Source organism: Rutidosis leptorrhynchoides, chromosome 8 (assembly GCF_046630445.1).
Source record: "Rutidosis leptorrhynchoides isolate AG116_Rl617_1_P2 chromosome 8, CSIRO_AGI_Rlap_v1, whole genome shotgun sequence".
NCBI classification, from domain to species: Eukaryota; Viridiplantae; Streptophyta; class Magnoliopsida; order Asterales; family Asteraceae; genus Rutidosis; species Rutidosis leptorrhynchoides.
Genome location: NC_092340.1, coordinates 41,479,775 through 41,504,971, shown reverse-complemented (window position 1 = coordinate 41,504,971; position 25,197 = coordinate 41,479,775). Strand labels below are relative to the sequence as shown.

The window sequence follows — 25,197 nt, the reverse complement described above, 5'->3', positions numbered from 1 at the left end:
ATTAGAAGTATATCGAGAATCAGAACTGGATGGAGCATATTGATGAATACTTTAAAATATGAGTTGAGGGGGAAAGAATAGAAGGTGATGAAACATGACTAGGAACTTAGAAATCAACAGATTTAACTCACACAATGGCGGAATAAGTGAATCAAACCCTCTAGTGAATAGGTTATGTTTTTTTTTTGATTAATTTAGTCAAACCACAACTAAATCAAGTGTGATTAGATCAACACCTAGAGCTATTATTCACCACCTGGGTGATTTGGACTGAGAGAGAATCGGAGGAGCTCACTAGATCTGAGTGTGTGTAACAAATGAGAGGCTTAACCTAAAATGAAGAACATAAGACTTTATATACCCCTGCTGTTGACTCACCCATACGATTCATTCATCACACGTACGAGTTGGCCTCATCAGCCGTACGGATGATCACTCACTCATGTCTTCTCATTTAGGTTGTAATTGTGACTTAGCTCAGCATCAACCGTGCGTATGATCCTGTCAGAAGTACTAGTGAGGCTTCACTCGTACGTCTGACTAAGTCTAACATATTCAAACATCTAAATCTCATTCCTGCAGTTCCTGTAACCACATACAAACACGGATAGGATAATAACGAGCAATCATGTGGCCTGTAAACTGTTGTACCTGCAATGGACATGGGTAGATGTCTAAGGACTTGCATAAAATGCATCAACAGAAGGTGTGAGTTGTAAGGAAACGAAGGAGGTGAATTTATAAGAAAATCTCCGACAGAACAATTAAAATGGACGATCGCATTTAAAGCGGATCCTAATTCCCTTGATTACCGGAGAGTCAAATCTTATTAAGAAGATTTTCTTCAAATCCCTTGAAATCTGGGAATCAAACATATCTACGTCAAATGATAAGATGAATCTACACTTACTCATTTCACTCTTCTATGTTAGCTTCATTCGTACTCTTTATATAAATGAATTGTTTATCCAAATTATTCGCTGATGATAAAACTCTAATTTTCAGCCCGTATGCATCATGAAAACATACTTATTATCATTCACGACCTTTCCACTTAAATTTCGGGACGAAATTTCTTTAACGGGTAGGTACTGTGACAACCCGGAAATTTCCAACCAAATTTAAACTTTAATCTTTATATGTTTCTGACACGATAAGCAATATTTGTTAAGTTAAATTGCAAGAATTTTAAACTATGTTCATACATTCATTCAACCTCGACCAAGTTCCAACGATTCACGAACCATTAAACGAATATGATTATATATGTATATGTGTATATATATTATAACTTGAAACGTAAACAAAATATTAGATTAAATACTTTATATGATTGTATCTGTTTTAAAATGTTTATCAATGGAATTAGAAGATAAGATCAAATGATTGAATTATCAGATATATTGAATTATGATTACAAGTCTCTGTTGAAAGGCCCACGTTGATTTGAGAAATCTTTCCATTTTAACAATATTCGAAAAATGGTAAAGTGATTTATAAATAAGAACAAATTGTCAATCATTGAGAACTAGACAAATGATAGTGGAAGATTGAATCTCATAAAGACTCGATTGATCTATTTAGTTTCAAACGTACAAAAACGTTTTCAGTTTAAAAAGAACTTTATTATTAAAACGTATATAACTTTTATAAATATCTAGAATCACTTTTGACAACTCATTACTTAACTAGTATGATAAAGATAACGATATTTATATTTTATTTTATTAAATATGTATAACGATTTAAATTAATATTATATATATTTATACGCGTATTATACGTACATAGTTTTATACTTTTACTATACTTAAACTTTACCTTTACTTTATTTTTACTTTACTTTAACTTTAATAATTCATACTTTAATAATTCACTTTAATAATTCATATTTTAATAATTCACTTTAATAATTCATACTTTAATAATTCACTTTAATAATTCATACTTTAATAATTCACTTTAATAATTCAAAAATCTATTATAAATAGAATTTAATAGGTTTCATTATTTCATAGAAATTTGAAAATATTTTTCTCTAAACTCTCTCAATCGATTTACATATATATATTTACTCTGTATTATTTCAAGATATTATTAGTATACATAAAATATTACGACGGAGTGCTGTCCGAGTGATTTCGAAATTGTTTTTCGAGTAGGATAGGATTTAGGAAATTATGGGTTATAGCTATGGAGGTGATTGAGTATGGTTCATGGGTATGCTCGTGAGGTCAATATAGTGTTTATCATTTCCGTTGCGTCTATGTACCTTTCCTGCAATATTGAATCTCAATATTGATACGTTCGTGAATCCGAGGCCAACCTTGCACTTGTTCAATGACGTTATATGTATTTTTACTACGAAATACAGTATGGTGAGTTTCATTTGATTCCCTTTTACTCTTTACGTTTTGGGCTGAGAATACATGCAAATGCTTTATTAACTGTTTTACAATATTTATATGCGTGAGTTTCATTTGCCTTTTTACCCTTTATATTTTTGGGACTGAGAATACATGCGCTTTTATAAATGTTTGACGAAATAGACACAAGTAATTGAAACTACATTCTATGGTTGAATTATCGAAATCGAATATGCCCCTTTTTATTAAAGTCTGGTAATCTAAGAATTAGGGAACAGACACCCTAATTGACGCGAATCCTAAAGATAGATCTATTGGGCCTAACAAACCCCATCCAAAGTACCGGATGCTTTAGTACTTCAAAATTTATATCATGTCCGAAGGAGGATCCCGGAATGATAGGGGATATTCTTATATGTATCTAGTTAATGTCGGTTACCAGGTGTTCACCATATGAATGATTATTTTTGTCTCTATGCATGGGACGTATATTTATGAGAACTGGAAATGAAATTCTTGTGGTCTATTAAAATGATGGAAATAAATGATTATGATAAACTAATGAACTCACCAACCTTTTGGTTGACACTTTAAAGCATGTTTATTCTCAGGTGTTAAAGAAATCTTCCGCTGTGCATTTGCTCATTTTAAAGATATTACTTGGAGTCTTTCATAACATATTTCGAAGAACGTTGCATTCGAGTAATTGAGTTCATCAAAGATTATTATTAAATCAATTTATAGTTGGATAGTGGATATTATGAAATGGTATGCATGCCTGTCAATTTTCGATGTAAAGAAAGTTTGTCTTTTAAAAATGAATGCAATGTTTGTAAAATGTATCATATAGAGGTCAAATACCTCGCAATGTAATCAACTATTGTGAATCGTTTATAATGTATATGAACGGGTCCTTTCAGTTGGTATCAGAGCCACTCATGTGCCGTTGGGGGTGGTGGGGCAAACCTCATCGAGGACGATGAGTCCCTAAGGGGGGTGAATGTAACACCCTAGACAAATCCCACATCGCCCACGAACATGAGTGATCATGGGATTATATATATATATATATATATATATATATATATATATATATATATATATATATATATATATATATATATATATATATATATATATATATCAATTGAATGTATGTTTTTACTATTCACTCCAATAATTTATTCGAAAAGGTTAATTTAGTCATTTTACAAATAAGATACTTATCACGTAGAGTGCCAGAAGCTTCCGTGGAGCAAATTTCATTACACTGTTCAGTACATCTTTCTTATCTATAATAAGAAAACTATTATGATGACATTAAAATTTAAAAATTCCTACATGGCAAAATTCTAGCCTTTAGATTAGACTTACTTAAATTAATCTCATCCTTTTAAATTGTTATTGACGTCATTACTTGAAATTAGGGACAGTTTACAAATATAATTACCCACCTACCCTTGATTAAGAGATCTAATCGGCAGTTACAAATTCATGAATTAAAGTCTTCAAACATATTTAATAACCATCGTTTATGAAAAGACTGTATGACAAATTATTTACGCCTCTTCCATTCTCACATTTCTTCCAAATCTCTCACACTTATACAGATGCATGGGAACACAAATTAGAGTTCAATGAAGATCGATCATCTGAGATGCGTTATGGCTAAAGCGAAATACAACTGCTCCAATCTATATCCCCTCCCATCTTCAATTTTCTCATACTTCAATCGATTTCATCAAACTAGGGAAAAAAATAATAATTTCGGTGATTATCGAGTAAACTAAAAAATCGTCATGTTGATTTGATTTTTTCTCTCATTCCAACAACATCTGGTATGATATATTCCTCATCTCACTTATTTATTTACTTATTCTTACTTTCAAATTAATTTGTCTACGCTTCATATCGAACCGTCAATGTGTATGTAGTAAAACATTGCTCTCGAATGCCGGCATGGTCATGATACTTAGAAATTGAAAACTCTATAGAAAAACCGATTAATGAAGATTCACGGTTTAAGTTTTGTGTTTTGTTGTTTTATGTTTTAATATGCTTTTCTAGGTTATTTTTGTGTCCATTTTGTATGAAGATGAAGATATATATATATATACAGATTACATGAGTAATTTTTACACATATAGAGACAAAAAATGCAAATGGGTAAGTTATCGTCTAATTCTACGAATAATGCAAATGGGTCATTTTTGTCTCAGGTTATATATGTTTTTATGTTGTTATTAATTTCTTGTATTTGTTAGCTTACATGCTACTTCTCAAATAGCCCTTCATATTTTGATTTCATAGCCTACTGACAATCTAACTTTATTTGTTTTTCTGGTTAAAGCATATGGATTCAATGTTGGTTACTATGATTACTATGATTAATGATTTCATGATGCAAAATATAGAATTAAAAATTCCGTTTTTTATTTCCATATATCAATATTAATATTAAAGGGTTTTGGCATATATTATGGTTTTTTAAATATATAAAAATACAACTTTATATCAAGTGTCCAACATGTGTGTGTTGTATGTTATAGAGAAACTTAACGTGAGAGGTGATTGGGGTTTTAATGCAGATGTGTTTGATAATGATAAGCATTTGTTAACTATTACAATATCATTAGCATAAATAAGTTATTAATAATATATTTTTAAAATCTTGTAGGATAAAATACACGCGAATGCGCGGGTTATAAACTAGTTTTTTTTTATATTTAAAAAAGGTATTTTGATCTTTAGACACTCATGGATATTTATTCATCAGCCTCCCAGAATTTTCGATCACTTTCTTCAACCAAACACCTCATTCATCCCCATCTCTCTCTGCCAACAACCTAACCATCACCACCGCCGCTAAATACGCTGAACACCAACCTAACCACCGTGGCGGTATTGTCGTCACCCGCGAAACGAAATCACCCTCGCCACCATCGTTGACGGCGTAACCACCAACGCCACCCTCACCGCCATCGACAACGACGTAATTTGCACCAACGAATAAACCCTGATGGGAAAATTGTCACAACGGGCAAACTACAAAGCGGAAACAAACCCGTTTGACAAGCATTTCCCGACCCGTATGAACCCGTGAGGAAACTAACAAATAAGGTATACCACAATCACCACAAATCAGCCCCAATTCTGTCCCAAATCAGCAAATACGAAATAACAAAGCACACACAATACACACGAGACTTTTTTACGTGGAAAACCCCTCAAAATCGAGAGTAAAAACCACGGGACTCGTAAGCCACTTAAATTCCACTATCATCAACAAGGAGAGCAATACAATAATCCTTCTCTAGCTCAACTAGAGGTATACAACATCATCATACTCTTGAACAACAATAATCAACAAGTATATGAAGAAATTAAAGACAAAAGATGAACAACACTACCAATAAACTGCCCTATGTTCCAGCAGCAAAATCACGAGCTACAGGCCTTTCTAGACGAATTCAACGGTTGAAAATGTTGGCACTGATGTCAGAAAGACACAGCCCAAATATCGTGAAGATTCAACGGTCGGATCTCCGGGGATCATCTCTTTTCTGGCATGCTGTCACTGTAGATGGGAAATGTGTTTTTCACTCTTTTTCTTGATCTCTATCTAATCTCACTCTCTCGTATCATTGAAAACAGCTGCACAACTTCAAATTAAAGATGCCCTCTGATGGTTGACCAAGTCAAACAACCAATTGGGCCTAATTTGTTGGGCTTGGGCCATTACTTTCACATAAATGGAAACAAACTAATAAACTCAACAAATCTCCCCCTTTCCAATTATGTGAAAGAGTTCGCCATCCCGGCGATCGAGCAACATACCTTGAGCTTCTCACTTGCTAAAGCCTTTGTGAACATGTCGGAACCATTATCATCGGTATGAACTTTATCAGGTTCAAACAAACCATCTTCAAGACGTTCTCTAATCCAATGATACCGCACATCTATATGTTTTGTCCGCTTATGATACATAGAATTTTTAGCCAAATGAATCGCACTCTCATTATCACAAAGAACCACATATCGTGATTGCTTAAACCCAAGGTCTTGTAGAAACCTTTTCATCCACAATAGTTCTTTGCACGCTTCTGTTGCTGCCATATACTCAGCCTCGGTCGTAGACAATGCAACACACTTTTGTAACCTTGATTGCCATGAAACTGCTCCCCCTGCGAAAGTCATCAAATATCCAGAAGTGGATTTCATGTTATCTTTGTTTCCTACCATATCTGAGTCTGTATAACCAACAAGCATCGACTCTCCATTTCCGAATGTGATACCTAACTTTGAAGTACCTCGTAAGTATCTCATAATCCATTTAACCGCTTCCCAATGCTTCTTACCCGGATTTGACATAAACCGACTAACAACACCTACCGCATGAGCTATATCAGGCCTAGTACACACCATAGCATACATCAAGCTACCAACTGCTGACGCATATGGAACTATATCCATCTCCTCAACATCCTCCTTTGAAGTAGGACAATCTCTTTCTGTTAGCTTAAAGTTGTTTGTAAGAGGGGAACTAACCACTTTAGCATTCTTCATGTTGAATCTACTTAGCACCTTTTCAATGTATTGCTCTTGTGATATATGTAACGTCTTAGCACCTCTATCTCTAGAAATCCGAATGCCAAGAATCTGTTTTGCTGGTCCCAAGTCTTTCATAGCAAAAGACTTGCTCAATTCTCGCTTCAACTGCGCAATTCTTTTAATATTTTTACCAACAATCAACATATCATCAACGTATAACAACAATATGATGAAATCATCATCACCAAACCTCTGAAAGAAAACACAATGATCTGAAGTTGTCTTTCGGTAGCCTTGCTTTCCTATAACCGACTCAAACTTCTTATACCACTGTCTCGGTGCTTGCTTCAACCCATATAAACTTTTCTGAAGTCTACAAACATAATTTTCTTTACCCTTAACCCGAAAACCTTCAGGTTGCATCATGTAGATTTCCTTATCCAAATCACCGTGAAGAAAAGCAGTCTTGACATCCATCTGTTCAACCTCAAGATCAAGACTAGCAGCTAATCCAAGAACCACTCGAATAGATCCCATCTTCACAACCGGTGAGAAAATCTCATCAAAATCAATACCCTTTTTCTGGCTGAATCCTTTAACGACTAACCTAGCTTTGTACCTTGGTTGTGAAGTAAGCTCATCTGTCTTCAATTTGAATACCCATTTGTTTCTCAAAGCTCTCTTGCCTTTAGGTAACTTCACCAGCTCATAAGTATTGTTCTCATGCAAGGAATTCATCTCATCTTGCATAGCTTCACCCCACTCTTTCTTATGCTCATCTTTCATTGCTTCTGAATAACATTCTGGCTCTCCCCCATCAGTAACTAATACATACTCATCAGCAGAATATCTAACAGAAGGATGACGGTCTCGGGTAGACCGCCTAAGTGGGACAAATGGGGGCACATCTGGTACTGGAATCTCTACCTGCTCCGGAGCATAATCATCATCAGTACCATGTTCATCATTATGAACATCATCTCCAACATGTTGTGGAGTAACTGGATCCAAATCAACAAGATCAGCACTAGGTTGAGGAACTGAATCTGCCTTATCAACATCTTTTAACATCTCGGCTTCGTACAAGTTTCTTCTGAACTGGATCATATAACCTGTACCCAAAATCATCTTCACCATAGCCGAGGAATACACATGGCTTAGTCTTCATATCAAGCTTTGACCTCTCATCTTTGGGAACATGAACAAAAGCTTTACATCCAAAAACTCGTAAATGGCGGTAAGAAACATCTTTTCCGCTCCAAACCCTGTTAGGAACATCAAAACGCAAAGGAACACAAGGGGTTAGATTAATAATATGAACTGCCGTATTTAAAGCCTCACCCCAAAAGGAATCGGACAACCCTGCATGTGAAAGCAAACATCTAACTCTCTCAACCAAAGTTCTGTTCATCCTCTCTGCTAAGCCATTCAACTGAGGTGTCTTTGGTGGAGTCTTTTGATGTCGAATACTGTAACGACCCGCACTTTTCCGATCATTCTATACTTATGAGATTAATATTTACATAAATTAAACCTTACCAACATGATAAGCAATCCAAATTGTTGAGACTTATGTTTTTGAAAAGAGTTTTACACAACGTTTGACCGTCTAGTTTGACCGATGATATCACGAACTATACAATATATGATAATTATACATACATATTTAGCATGATCTAAGGATGTTTTAATATCTCATTTTGTATTAATAACAAAAAGTCATAAGTATATTTTGAAACTACTAACTTAAGTTTTCAAAACAATAACCTACGTAACGTTATTTGACATAAATACTGATGATTTATAATGTTTATACATATATCGTATAAGTAATGTATTTAATCATTTTTAAAGGGCTTTTATACATAAAACAATATAAGTATATTTACAAAAGATAGTTATATTTGAATTCTCGTTCCGTTTCCTCAATAATCCTATACGTATATCTAGGGTACTATACACAGCTTCTAGAAGTATTTACTATTGGTATATACCAATAGAAATCTTCAATTATTGGAATAATATGTCATTCATGACATAATAAATTTTAACTTATCTTAGATATTTCCACTAAAAACCAAATTTTCAAGCCTATAAATAAGCACCATTTCTAACTCATTTTTACACATTCATTTTCCAAATTTTACTTCCAATTTTCACACACACTTGCAAGAACTCTCTCAACTTTTATTTTACTACTTCTTTCCAGAAACTTTACATTTTAAACTTGAGGTAAAAACTCTACTTCAACTCTTTTTCAATTCATATATTTAAAGCTATATATATAAGAGTTTATAAACTAGAACATAGTTTGAATGATTTCAAACTTGTTCGCAAACTAAATAGATCCTTCTAACTTAACTTTTAAAATACTTCAAGACCTGTAACATATCTTAATTATATGCTAACTTAACAAGGTATAACTTGGTTTTTCAAAGAACACCTTAAAAACTGAATTTACGACGTCGGAGTGCAACCGGGGGCTGTTTTGGGTTGGATAATTAAAAACCATCTTAAACTTTGAATTGGAGTTTTATTTTCTGGAAAAATTATTTTTACTATGAATATGATAACACATAAAAATTTCATGATTTAACTCAAAGTATAAGTATTTTTAGAAAAATAATCATTTGAGGTTGTTTACATGATGGAAAATGATTAACTTCATAAGTTTCACTAAAGTTTGACCTATGCCGTGTGATTTTGAATACAAACTAAGGTATTTATAGTTCATAGTCTTAAAGAGGGACTCGATCCAAGGAGATGGCAAGTTGAATCAACGAAAACGGAGTTGTAACGAAGAAACTATGACCGAAACAAAATCGGATATCCAAGACTAGTTTAGCCACGAAAATAATTGGGAAAAAATTAAATAAATCACATCTTTTTAAGTTAACATGATATTTTATATATATGTACTTATAATTCAATTTTATATGGTTCAGGATCACCCGTAAACAACACGAGAAGATTAATCATAAGATCCCATGATTGTACGCAACACGTCATTTGACAACACCGGTACTTTATGTACGCAACACGTCATTTGACAACACCGGTACCATGGGTCAAGATTAATCTCGACCAATACATATACGATGGGGTTTTATTTATTTCGTTGGGGGTTTTATTTATTTCATTGCGGGTATATTAAACATCTAAAAATGAACCATTAAAATTGAATTACTAACAACGAACTGCTAACTACGGACTAAGGAATTATTCAAAGTATTAAAAGTATAACAAGTATATATATGTGACGGTTGTTTAAAAAGAAAAGGTATTGATATATTATATATGGATAGGTTCGTGATATCAACCGGAGACCAAGTCAAATTATATATATATCTTCAAGACGAAAGTGAGTATATAGTCCCACTTTTAAACTCTAAATATTTCGGGATGAGAATACATGTATTTTATGTTTTACGTTATGGACACAAGTAACTGAAAAATATATTCTACGTTGAGTTGTACCACTGGCATACTTCCCTGTAGCTTGGTAACTGTTATTTACAGCGGTATTGTAAACGCGAATCCTGTTGATAGATCTATCGGGCCTGACAACCCCAACCGGACTGGACGACCAGTATTCAACGGTTGCACAGTACTTCGTTTCGTGACTACACTTGGTACGGTGTAGTAAGATTTCATAATAAAGGGAATATGCGACGTGATTAAATGTTAAGTATGGTTACCAAGTGCTCAACCACTTAGAATATTTTTATTAAACTGTTTATATACGAAATCTTGTGGTCTATATATATATATTGCTGCCGGCATTAAACCTATATCTCACCAACTTTATGTTGACCTTTTAAAACATGTCTATTCTCAGGTGATTACTAAAGCTTCCGCTGCATTATGTTGAATTTGAGCAGGATCTTGCGTACGCATATTTGTGTCAAAAATAAAACTGCATACCCAAGGATTTGTGTTGTAAAATATGCTCGAAATCGTGTTGTTATCATTATATGTAAAGTTTGTAAGTCGAAGATTATCGCTAAACGATAATCATCTTTTTATTGTCTAAAGCTTGTAACAAAAATAATGGTTATGGTTTGTAATGTATAATATATGCAGTTTCTCTTTTAAAAATGTCGCATATAGAGGTCAATACCTCGCAATGAAATCATACGTTATCTAACACGTTCTTATGGTTAAGGACGGGTTATGACATGTGGTATCAGAGCGGTGGTCTTAGCGAACCAGGTTTGCATTAGTGTGTCTAACCGATAAATCGTTAGGATACATTAGTAAGTCTGGACTTTGACCGGGTCTGATTTAAAAACCATTGCTTATCATTGTTGGTTAAAATTTATATGTAAATATTATGTAGTACTAATGGGTTAGTTGTTGTATGATAGATGTCGGGCTCAAAACTTGTTATCACATTCAGCGACTCCGAACCAGAATCTTCAGATGGTGTTCCAGTCATTAACCTATCCGATGACGAAAATGATATCTTTGGGGAAGACTCACAAATTCCGGATGAACCAACTATAGAGAACCCGGAAAGTGAACCCGAGGAGGAAAGTGAACCCGAGGAGGAAAGTGAACCCGAGGAGGAAAGTGAACCCGAGGAGGAAAGTGAACCCGAGGAGGAAAGTGAACCCGAGGAAGAAATACAGGAAATTACAAAAGACGAGTTCGAACTAGGAAAGAAACGAAAGGCTAATGAATTAGAAAATTCAAATCCTGAGTTTAATAAGGATGATGTGGCACCAACTCCACTAGACACTACCACCCCTATTCCCGCTATTCCTATTCGTTCTGTCCCGGCATCCAGTTCTTCAGCCCCACAGCCAAAATATAGGCAGACAGCTAGGATAAGCGTTAGGCCATTCCTTGAACCTAAACGTCCTAGAAAATAGACCAAACGATGCGCTGCCGTATTAAACCATGGGATCATATAATGTTTTGTATAATATTATTAGTATGGTTTGCTTAATGTTCGATATAAGATAAGCATATGTAAAATAGTGAAGTGTGAAATGCAATAATTTTCCATGGTTAAGTATTATTTAGATGGTGGTAATTGATTCTGTACTAAGCTATTAAGTATGGACATTAACGGGTAGGTACTACCCTAGATATAATTATAAAACGCTAATAAGAAGAAAAGGCTTTTATAATAATACCTGGTTCATATTATTAATAAGCTATAATGTACTGTAAATATACACTACATCTATAATATTCCATGTGAATAATTATTTTCTTTTCATTCTTATAGAAGAATATGGCGCGATTGAACCGAATGACGGAACAAGAAATCCAGGAACTCATCAATCAGCGAGTGAACGACAGAATGTTATGGGTCGAGGCTGCAAGAGGTGCTGCAGTTAACCCAAATCCTCGTGTGGGGTGCACTTACAAAACTTTTCAAGCTTGCAAGCCCTCATCATTCAGTGGAACAGAAGGACCGATCGGTTTAACCCGGTGGATAGAAAAGATGGAGACTGTGTTTAAAATCAGTGGTTGTGTTGAAAAGGACATGACCAAGTATGCATCATGCACTTTACAAGATAGTGCACTCACGTGGTGGAAAAATTATGTGAAGGCTGTAGGAGGAGATGTAGCTTATGATACTCCGTGGGAAGAATTCAAAACAATGTTAATCAACGAATATTGTCCAAGGAACGAGGTTAGGAAGTTGGAAGATGAGTTACGAAGTCTGAAGGTTATTGGTACTGAAATCACCAACTACAATCAGCGATTCATGGAATTAGTTTTGCTATGTCCTGAATTGGTTCCAACCGAAGAACGGAAGATTGAAATGTACAAAGATGGTTTGCCCAAAAAGGTCAAGGCAAATGTTACAGCATCGAAACCTAAGACAATTCATGAAGCTATAACCATGGCAAACGAGCTAATGGATCAGGTCATCATGGATAAGAAAGTATCCAATACTGATGTGAAGGTATCAGGTAACAAAAGAAAGTGGAATGGAAATTATGATCGAGGTAACCAACAACAATCTTTTAAGAAACAAGAAAACACGCAAGGTGCGGGTAGTGGTTTAAGCTTTGGTTATAAAGGACAAAATCCTTTATGCAACCGATGCCACAAACATCACTCTGGTTACTGTAATGTGGTATGCAACAAATGTAATCGAAAGGGTCATCTTGCTGAAGATTGTAGGGCTCTCGTTACAAATACAAATGGTACCAAGACTCCTGCCACCAATGCAAATAGAACTGCTTTGGCCACCATTACTTGTTTTGGGTGTGGAAAACAAGGTCACTATAAGAGCCAGTGCCCGAATCCAGAGAAGAATATCGGACCTGCACGTGGGAGAGCATTTGTTATTAATGCTAGAGAGGCGTGTGAAGACCCGGAGCTTGTTACGGGTACGTTTACCATTAATAACTTATCCGCATCTATTATATTTGATACTGGTGCCGATAGAAGTTACGTGAGTAGAGGCTTTTACGCTAAATTGAATTGTTCATCATTACCTCTAGATGCTAAGTACATGATTGAGTTAGCTAATGGTAAACTAATTAAAGCCGATAAAATTTGCCGTGATTGTAAAATAAATTTAGCCGGAGAAACATTTAAAATTGACTTAATACCCGTAGAATTAGGAAGTTTTGATGTAATAGTCGGCATGGACTGGATGTCCAAAGTAGGAGCTGAAGTTGTGTGTGCCAAGAAGGCAATTCGCATTCCTTGTAAGGATAGAATGCCGGTGATGATTTATGGAGAGAAGGGTAACTCAAAGCTAAAACTCATTAGTTATTTGAAAGCTCAAAAGTGCTTGAAGAAAGGGTGCTATGCTATCTTAGCACATGTTAATAAAGTCGAAAAGAAATAAAAAGAGAAGTGCATCAACGACGTGCCTGTGGCAAGAGATTTTCCTGAAGTTTTTCCGGAAGAGTTGCCGGGATTACCTCCATTTAGATCTGTAGAATTTCAAATAGATTTAGTACCAGGAGCCGCACCAGTGGCTCGTGCTCCATATAGACTTGCACCGTCCGAGTTAAAAGAACTTCAGAGTCAGTTAAAAGAATTACTGGATCATGGATTCATACGACCAAGTACTTCACCGTGGGGAGCTCCGATTCTATTTGTTAAAAAGAAAGATGGATCTTTTAGGATGTGTATAGATTATCGTGAATTAAATAAGTTAACTATCAAAAATCGGTATCCACTACCGAGAATTGACGACTTATTTGATCAACTCCAGGGATCATGTGTTTATTCGAAAATCGACCTAAGATCGGGCTATCATCAACTACGTGTCAAAGAAGAGGACATTCCGAAAACTGCTTTTCGGACACGTTATGGTCATTACGAATTTTTGGTCATGCCGTTTGGATTGACGAATGCGCCAGCTGTATTCATGGACCTCATGAATCGAGTTTGTAGTCCGTATTTAGATAAGTTTGTTATCGTTTTCATTGATGACATTCTTATCTATTCCAAGAGTGAGCAAGAGCATGAGCAGCATTTAAGGTTGATATTAGAGTTGTTGAGAAAAGAACAGCTATACGCTAAATTTTCTAAGTGTGCTTTCTGGTTGAAAGAAGTGCAATTTCTTGGCCACGTTGTTAGTAGCAAAGGAATTCAGGTTGATCCAGCAAAAATTGAAGCCATTGAAAAATGGGAGACTCCTAAGACACCAATGCAGATACGCCAATTTTTGGGTTTAGCCGGTTATTATAGAAGGTTTATTCAAGATTTTTCCCGAATAGCTAAGCCGTTGACAGCATTAACGCAAAAAGGGAAGAAATACGAATGGACCTCGGAGCAGGAGAACGCATTTCAATTACTGAAGAAGAAGTTAACTACGGCGCCTATTTTATCGTTACCTGAAGGGAACGATGATTTTGAAATATATTGTGACGCTTCGCGACAAGGTTTTGGTTGTGTTCTTATGCAACGAAAGAAAGTTATTGCATACGCATCTCGACAATTGAAGATTCACGAGCGGAATTATACGACGCATGATCTAGAACTGGGAGCAGTCGTGTTTGCGTTAAAGATATGGAGACACTACTTATATGGGGTTAGATGCACTGTGTTTACTGATCATAAAAGTCTTCAACATATTTTTGATCAGAAACAGCTGAACATGAGGCAACGTAGGTGGGTCGAGTTAATAAACGACTATGATTGTGAAATTCGTTATCATCCCGGGAAAGCGAATGTGGTGGCTGACGCACTAAGCAGAAAGGAACGAGAACCAATTCGAGTACGAGCGATGAACATAAAAATTCGCATGAATCTCAACTCACAAATCAAAGAAGTTCAACGAGAAGCACTTACTAAAGAAAATATAGGAAATGAAATAATGAAGAAGTATGAGAAGCAACTCGTTATACGGGAAGATGGAATTCGATATTTTGCAAACCGTATTTGGGTACCGAAGTTGGGTGGATTAAGGAAGTTGATATTGAATGAGGCACATAAGACAAGATACTCGATACATCCTGGAGTTGGAAAGATGTATCAAGATCTTAAGACGCATTATTGGTGGCCTAATTTAAAGACAGACGTTGCAACATATGTTGGGGAGTGTTTAACTTGTTCCAAAGTCAAAGCAGAACACCAAAAGCCGTCAGGATTACTTCAACAACCAGAAATCCCAGAATGGAAATGGGACGGTATTACCATGGATTTCATCACGAAGTTACCAAAGACTGCCTGGGGATACGACACTATTTGGGTAATTGTTGATCGTCTTACCAAATCTGCCCATTTCTTGCCTATAAAGGAAACGGATAGAATGGAGAAACTATTACGATTGTATATAAAGGAAATTGTTTCAAGGCATGGAATACCTATTTCCATTATATCCGATCGTGATAGTAGATTTACCTCAAAGTTCTGGCAATCACTGCAGGAGGCACTAGGAACTCGTTTAGATATGAGTACCGCATATCATCCGCAAACCGACGGGCAGAGTGAAAGAACGATTCAGACTCTTGAAGACATGCTCAGGGCATGTGTGATCGATTTTGGAAACGGATGGGATAAGTATCTACCGTTAGCAGAATTTTCGTATAATAATAGTTATCATGCAAGCATTAAAGCTGCACCATTCGAAGCATTGTATGGAAGGAAGTGTAGATCTCCTATCTGTTGGAATGAAGTAGGAGATCGACAATTAACTGGTCCCGAGATCATACACGAAACGACTGAGAAGATAGTACAAATCAAGGAGAGATTGAAAACAGCCCGAAGTCGCCAAAAGAGCTACGCCGATGTCCGAAGGAAACCATTAGAGTTTCAGATTGGGGACATGGTTATGCTAAAGGTGTCACCTTGGAAAGGTGTAATACGTTTCGGTAAAAGAGGTAAACTGAACCCAAGATATGTAGGCCCGTTCAAGATCATCGAACGCATTGGACCGGTAGCTTATCGACTCGAGTTACCGCAACAACTCGCCGGAGTACACAATACCTTTCACGTCTCAAACCTTAAGAAGTGTCTTGCAAAAGAAGACCTCACCATTCCTCTTGAAGAAATCCATGTCGATGAGAAACTACAATTCATCGAAGAACCAATCGAAATCATGGATCGTGAAGTTAAACAGCTCAAGCAGAGCAACATACCAATCGTTAAGGTTCGTTGGAATGCTCGAAGAGGTCCTGAGTTTACTTGGGAACGAGAGGATCAGATGAAACAAAAGTATCCACACTTGTTTCTCGATGACGCAAAATAGGTACAATTTTAAAATTTCGGGACGAAATTTATTTAACGGGTAGGTACTGTAACGACCCGCACTTTTCCGATAATTCTATACTTATGAGATTAATATTTACATAAATTAAACCTTACCAACATGATAAGCAATCCAAATTGTTGAGACTTATGTTTTTGAAAAGAGTTTTACACAACGTTTGACCGTCTAGTTTGACCGATGATATCACGAACTATACAATATATGATAATTATACATACATATTTAACATGATCTAAGGATGTTTTAATATCTCATTTTGTATTAATAACAAAAAGTCATAAGTATATTTTGAAACTACTAACTTAAGTTTTCAAAACAATAACCTACGTAACGTTATTTGACATAAATACTGATGATTTATAATGTTTATACATATATCGTATAAGTAATGTATTTAATCATTTTTAAAGGGCTTTTATACATAAAACAATATAAGTATATTTACAAAAGATAGTTATATTTGAATTCTCGTTCCGTTTCCTCAATAATCCTATACGTATATCTAGGGTACTATACACAGCTTCTAGAAGTATTTACTATTGGTATATACCAATAGAAATCTTCAATTATTGGAATAATATGTCATTCATGACATAATAAATTTTAACTTATCTTAGATATTTCCACTAAAAACCAAATTTTCAAGCCTATAAATAAGCACCATTTCTAACTCATTTTTACACATTCATTTTCCAAATTTTACTTCCAATTTTCACACACACTTGCAAGAACTCTCTCATCTTTTATTTTACTACTTCTTTCCAGAAACTTTACATTTTAAACTTGAGGTAAAAACTCTACTTCAACTCTTTTTCAATTCATATATTTAAAGCTATATATATAAGAGTTTATAAACTAGAACATAGTTTGAATGATTTCAAACTTGTTCGCAAACTAAATAGATCCTTCTAACTTAACTTTTAAAATACTTCAAGACCTGTAACATATCTTAATTATATGCTAACTTAACAAGGTATAACTTGGTTTTTCAAAGAACACCTTAAAAACTGAATTTACGACGTCGGAGTGCAACCGGGGGCTGTTTTGGGTTGGATAATTAAAAACCATCTTAAACTTTGAATTGGAGTTTTATTTTCTGGAAAAATGATTTTTACTATGAATATGATAACACATAAAAATTTCATGATTTAACTCAAAGTATAAGTATTTTTAGAAAAATAATCATTTGAGGTTGTTTACATGATGGAAAATGATTAACTTCATAAGTTTCACTAAAGTTTGACCTATGCCGTGTGATTTTGAATACAAACTAAGGTATTTATAGTTCATAGTCTTAAAGAGGGACTCGATCCAAGGAGATGGCAAGTTGAATCAACGAAAACGGAGTTGTAACGAAGAAACTATGACCGAAACAAAATCGGATATCCAAGACTAGTTTAGCCACGAAAATAATTGGGAAAAAATTAAATAAATCACATCTTTTTAAGTTAACATGATATTTTATATATATGTACTTATAATTCAATTTTATATGGTTCAGGATCACCCGTAAACAACACGAGAAGATTAATCATAAGATCCCATGATTGTACGCAACACGTCATTTGACAACACCGGTACTTTATGTACGCAACACGTCATTTGACAACACCGGTACCATGGGTCAAGATTAATCTCGACCAATACATATACGATGGGGTTTTATTTATTTCGTTGGGGGTTTTATTTATTTCATTGCGGGTATATTAAACATCTAAAAATGAACCATTAAAATTGAATTACTAACAACGAACTGCTAACTACGGACTAAGGAATTATTCAAAGTATTAAAAGTATAACAAGTATATATATGTGACGGTTGTTTAAAAAGAAAAGGTATTGATATATTATATATGGATAGGTTCGTGATATCAACCGGAGACCAAGTCAAATTATATATATATCTTCAAGACGAAAGTGAGTATATAGTCCCACTTTTAAACTCTAAATATTTCGGGATGAGAATACATGTATTTTATGTTTTACGTTATGGACACAAGTAACTGAAAAATATATTCTACGTTGAGTTGTACCACTGGCATACTTCCCTGTAGCTTGGTAACTGTTATTTACAGCGGTATTGTAAACGCGAATCCTGTTGATAGATCTATCGGGCCTGACAACCCCAACCGGACTGGACGACCAGTATTCAACGGTTGCACAGTACTTCGTTTCGTGACTACACTTGGTACGGTGTAGTAAGATTTCATAATAAAGGGAATATGCGACGTGATTAAATGTTAAGTATGGTTACCAAGTGCTCAACCACTTAGAATATTTTTATTAAACTGTTTATATACGAAATCTTGTGGTCTATATATATATATATTGCTGCCGGCATTAAACCTATATCTCACCAACTTTATGTTGACCTTTTAAAACATGTCTATTCTCAGGTGATTACTAAAGCTTCCGCTGCATTATGTTGAATTTGAGCAGGATCTTGCGTACGCATATTTGTGTCAAAAATAAAACTGCATACCCAAGGATTTGTGTTGTAAAATATGCTCGAAATCGTGTTGTTATCATTATATGTAAAGTTTGTAAGTCGAAGATTATCGCTAAACGATAATCATCTTTTTATTGTCTAAAGCTTGTAACAAAAATAATGGTTATGGTTTGTAATGTATAATATATGCAGTTTCTCTTTTAAAAATGTCGCATATAGAGGTCAATACCTCGCAATGAAATCATACGTTATCTAACACGTTCTTATGGTTAAGGACGGGTTATGACAAATACCATTCTCCTTACAATAAGCATCAAACCTGCCAATGTATTCACCGCCATTATCAGTCCGAATACACTTGAGTTTCTTCCCCGTTTGCCTTTCAACTAGTGTATGAAATTCCTTAAACTTTTCAAATACTTGATCCTTTGACTTTAAGGTATAAACCCACACCTTCCTGGAATGATCATCGATGAATGTAACAAAGTAGGAACATCCACCAAGTGTCCTAGTCTTCATAGGCCCACAAACATCCGAATGAACTAGATCAAGTATGTTCTCCATTCGAAAAGGAGAATGACTCTTAAACGCAACTCTGGTCTGTTTCCCTGCCAAACAGTGAGAACACTTACTCAAATTAATATCACTAACACCCGACAACACATTCTTCTTAAACAAGATAGACATCCCCTTTTCACTCATGTGGCCAAGTCTTTTATGCCACAACTCAGTAGAATCAACATTGTCCACTGCGTTAACAATGTTCTGGATAATCTTCGGACGCGTGATGTATAATCTTGAGTCTTTCTTGCCTCTTCCCACTATCATAGAACCAAGAGTTAGTTTCCAAATACCATTACCAAAACCGTTATAATAACCATCATCATCAAGAATGCCTGTTGAAATAACATTAAGTCTCATATCCGGAACATGTTTTACATTATGCAAAACTAACTCCATTCCCGTGTCAAATTTCAAACAAACATCTCCAATACCAACGATCTTTGATAACCCGGCATTACCCATCCTAGCAAATTCATAGTCACCTGGAGTGTAAGATGAGAAGTGATCTCTACAAATTGCAACATGACATGTAGCACCACTATCAACAATCCAACTCGTGTCATCATGAGTAAGATTGATCATATCATAATCAATACAAACAAAGAACTCATCTGTGATAGCGTTAACTTCAACCTTATCATCATCACCACCATCACTTTTCTTTTGTTTATTCTTGTCATATGCCTTTTTCTTCTCATTCTTCAACTTTGGACAATACCACTTTGTGTGCCCCTTTTCATGACAATTATAACACTCAACATTAGCAAATTTGCCTTTGCGTGAGCTGCTACGATGATTGCCTCTTTTACCCTGACCTCTACTATGACTTCTCCCCCGCGTTTCTGTGACCAAGATATCTGACTGTGAAGAGGAACCTTGTGACTTTCTTCTCATCTCTTCATTCAAAATACTACCCTTAGCCAATTCCATGGTGATAGTACCATTCGGTGCAGAGTTGGACAAAGATGTCCTAAAAGTCTCCCAAGAGTCCGGTAATGTACCAAGTAACCAGAGACCCTGAATCTCATCCTCAAACTTGATACCCATACCTGCAAGCTGATTTATAATACCCTGATATGCATTTAGGTGATCTGTAATAGGAGTCCCATCATGGTACTTCAAAGCCATCATCTGCTTAATTAAGAACAACTTGTTATTCCCAGTCTTTCGTTCATATAACTGCTCAAGCTTTTTCCATAAGGCTTTAGCATCAGTCTCCCCAGTAATATGGTTCACTACATTATCATCAACCCACTGCCGAATATACCCACATACTTGTCTATGCAAAATTTTCCATTGAGCATCAGATTTTTCCTCAGGTTTATCCTCAGTAAAAACAGGCAAATAATAATCTTTTACATAAAGAAGATCCTCCATCTTGCCTTTCCAAACATGATAATTTGAACCATTTAAACTAATCATCTTACTTGTATTAGCTTCCATCTTTCACACAAGTCAAATCAAATAACCTAGCTCTAGATACCAATTTGATGGGAAAATTGTCACAACGGGCAAACTACAAAGCGGAAACAAACCCGTTTGACAAGCATTTCCCGACCCGTATGAACCCGTGAGGAAACTAACAAATAAGGTATACCACAATCACCACAAATCAGCCCCAATTCTGTCCCAAATCAGCAAATACGAAATAACAAAGCACACACAATACACACGAGACTTTTTTACGTGGAAAACTCCTCAAAATCGAGAGTAAAAACCACGGGACTCGTAAGCCACTTAAATTCCACTATCATCAACAAGGAGAGCAATACAATAATCCTTCTCTAGCTCAACTAGAGGTATACAACATCATCATACTCTTGAACAACAATAATCAACAAGTATATGAAGAAATTAAAGACAAAAGATGAACAACACTACCAATAAACTGCCCTCTGTTCCAGCAGCAAAATCACGAGCTACAGGCCTTTCTAGACGAATTCAACGGTTGAAAATGTTGGCACTGATGTCAGGAAGACACAGCCCAAATATCGTGAAGATTCAACGGTCGGATCTCCGAGGATCGTCTCTTTTCTGGCCTGCTGTCACTGTAGACGGGAAATGTGTTTTTCACTCTTTTTCTTGATCTCTATCTAATCTCACTCTCTCGTATCATTGAAAACAGCTGCACAACTTCAAATTAAAGATGCCCTCTGATGGTTGACCAAGTCAAACAACCAATTGGGCCTAATTTGTTAGGCTTGGGCCATTACTTTCACATAAATGGAAACAAACTAATAAACCCAACAAACCCATCACCACCGCCGCTTATAAATGGATGGTTGTTAAAGCCGGCTTTCCAGGTAATTGTTAACCAAATAAGTTTATACACTATCTAAATATAAAAAAAAAAAATAGGATTCGGAGCATTAATTTAATTTAGGAATTATATATTCTGATTTATGAACATGGAGATTATGATTTAAATTAGTAGTTAGTTTCAAACTGTGAACTATTATTTCGAATTATATAGAAAGATTTATACATATTTTGGATGGATATAATAAATTTAGTTTTCATTTATAGTGTTGTTTTGTATACCCTGCTTTTTGGTCACCTTCGGGTTACAGTTTGGAACTAAAAAATCAGGGTTTTAAGTTGGTTTGTTGTTTGCGATTGATTTGGATTTTTCTGGGTTACTAACACTGATTGAAGAGGCTTTTTGGTATGGCTCTGTTATTGATACTTTTTGATATATTCGTTTTCCCTTAAACTTGCTGCAATTTTGGTATACGCTTCTAAAATCGATGGTGATTTTATCTTATTTGCAGGTACTTTTATCTATTGTTCTCTCATTCACTTTTTTGTATCCAGGTGACATTTTGGCCTTTTTAAGTTTAATCTGACATTCTTATGATACGATCTTTTTTTTTTTTTTTTTTTTTGGCACATGTTAGTAGCCATTTTACATTGCATACTAAACGAATTAGGTATAATGTCGTTCCTTTATGATTTTTCATTTAAGGTGTTTGACTAACTTTATTTTGTGACGTGTAAATAAAAATGTCGACGGAAGATGGCAACTAATTAAAAGGATCAAAGAAGTTAACAAGGGAAGATCGTCATTAAGGTTAGCGTTTCATTTTGTTCTTATTACTTTTTGATTAATGTAGATATAAATATAAATTCATTAGGTTTTGGAGTCTTAGCATTCGTCTAATTAATTGGAATGCAGCATGTTATGTGCAATCAATTAATTATACTTTGAAAATTATGTATAACGGACCTTTACCTCAATCTATTTGTTGCAGTTGGAAATTAAAAACTTGAACTTTTGTTGAGCACCAGTGGTGGATCGATATCAGATAACTCGACATCAGCGAAGTATTGTGATATTTCTTCAATATATAATGGTATGTTGAATTATGTTAAAAATTTGTATTACAGTTACAAATAATAAAATCTATATACACCGTAAACACCATATTGTCTAACGAAGCCAGGAATATAACACATTACACCATTACATTGTAGCAGGAAAACCACCGTATTTGGAATCTCAGCAACCCACTACCACCTAAAGCCCGATGTGGAGGAGTTTGACCAGTTGATACAAGAGTCATTAGCTCAAATAAAGCGTTCTTTCTGCATTAGATTATTCAAATCTGATCAGAAGCTTTTTAATCACAGGTACCAAAGATGATATGCAGACAATAACATACTTCCAATCAACCCCCGTATAGTTTGAAGAACTCGAACTAGAAAAAAAGGAAAAATAAATACCAAGTACGTACCTAAATCCACAAACTATAAGGTTAGAGTACCCATATTACTTATAATACTGAAAATCTAAAGCTTTAACAACAGTTCTATTATCATATTGCCCAATTAACATGCGGAATTTGGGATAAAATTGTGATATATACTACTTTAATTCATTTACACTATGCATATTATGAAATGAGCTCTAAATTTACTAATGTTACTTTAACTACAATTTGAATCAGCTTAGTGCAGTTGCTGTAACTTATATTCAGCTTTAGCTGGAATTCTAAATCTTATATTTTTCGTTGGTCTCGGGAGGAAAAACGAATGCCAACACTGTTACTTATGTAGAAAAATGGTATGTGAATGTTTTTGGGTTTTCGTTTGCTTTCTTCTATGCTTTACTGAATGTGAGTTTTATCATGGTACGTGCTTTTGTGGAGGGTTTTTGTAGTAGTTTGGTCTTTTAAAATAAACAAAATAAGCGTTCACTTTGGGCTTCTCATTGAAGCCTATTATTTGAGTTGTTTGAGTGTAGGTACTCCTTCATCGCTCTACAAATAAAGGTACTTACTCTTTTTGTAAAGTGCCTATTTAAGGTAAGCTTAGGTTGGATGTTTCATATTGACAACTACTACTATTTATGTTATTTGAGTGCAGATTCTCTTTCCATTAATGATATTTACTCATTTTGACAATGTTCATTCGCCCCCAACTGTTATAAATTTAACATGACATTGTGTAATGCATATTTCCTTTTTTTTTTTATTAATTGCAGGTGTGTCATCTTTATATCAAGATTCACGAAAAAGGCGTATTGCTGTTGCTAAGTACTAATGTTGCTGTCCTCACTGAAATGGGAAACGGATCGAAAGCGTTGCTTTTACCCATCGAGTTGTGTAAACTTTAGTATAATTGTTTGTGTCACCATTGTTTTCTATTCCAAGTGTGACACCATTGTTATCTATTCCAGGTGTGACACCTTTGTTATATACTCCACGTACTACATATTCCAGTTGTGACACCATTGTTTACTTTTATTAATTAGTAAATTGACTCGCGTTAAACGTATTAATGGTTGGCCGCCGCGGAATATTTGAATGTTTAAAGTGTTAATTAGTGTTATTACTTTTGTAGACTCTGTTGACGATATGCCAGGGCGGTGATGTTACTGGTTTATCTGATGGAGATGTTTTGATTTTTCCTGATATGATCAAGTATAGGTAGGTATTGTTCTGCTCGCTAGGGTTTTGAATATAAGTATGTTTCATTTTTTGTTTAGTTGCGTGTAGATGTGTTTTTGATTCGGAATTAGTATCAGAGTATGTACTACCTGTTGCTGTTGTCAATTCAGAGAGTAAATGAATACTTGATTTCATGTGAAAATTGTTACCAAATTTATGAATTTCAGTAATTAGTGAAATCAAAGGCTAAGCATCTGTTGTATTTAAGATGAAGTGATGCTTTAGCTGCATATATTTGCTCATGAGCTAGACATTTCATGATGTTTTGATTTATTGAGCATTTAAATTGTCAATTTTGAACGCAACGTGATACTTGGTTATGTATCTCACATGAGCTAGACATTTTAAGATGAAGTGATGGTCATGTAGCAGTAGACAAGTACAAATTGTTTTATAAGAATTTCGCCAAATGTTCTTATTTAGATGAGAAGTTTGAAATAGTGAAATGTATGGTTAGGTGGAAGCTTAAATATTAAAGGGGGCGATACTTTTGTTAGGATGTATTTGGTTTTGAGCTTGAACTTGTTAATCTCTTTTTTTACATGACATATTATCACATGGTGCGCTTATTATTGCAGTAACGAGTTTGCTCAGGGGCCTACATCATTTTTATTGTCTTTTTAT

General features: G+C 34.9%; 1 long non-coding RNA gene across 4 annotated transcripts; it reads left to right on the top strand.

Annotated features, from left to right (window-relative positions):
- Window positions 1-22,004: 22,004 nt before the first annotated feature.
- LOC139862272 (uncharacterized) lies at window positions 22,005-24,719 on the top strand. 4 transcript variants are annotated; one of them, XR_011764110.1, is made up of 5 exons: window positions 22,005-22,395; window positions 22,641-22,694; window positions 22,876-22,977; window positions 23,102-24,302; window positions 24,467-24,719. It is a non-coding gene; the product is annotated as an uncharacterized lncRNA (long non-coding RNA). The 4 variants fall into 4 exon arrangements; XR_011764109.1 differs by lacking the exon at window positions 24,467-24,719 and having other exon boundaries at window positions 23,102-24,435; XR_011764112.1 differs by lacking the exon at window positions 24,467-24,719 and having other exon boundaries at window positions 23,099-24,435.
- Window positions 24,720-25,197: the final 478 nt, after the last annotated feature.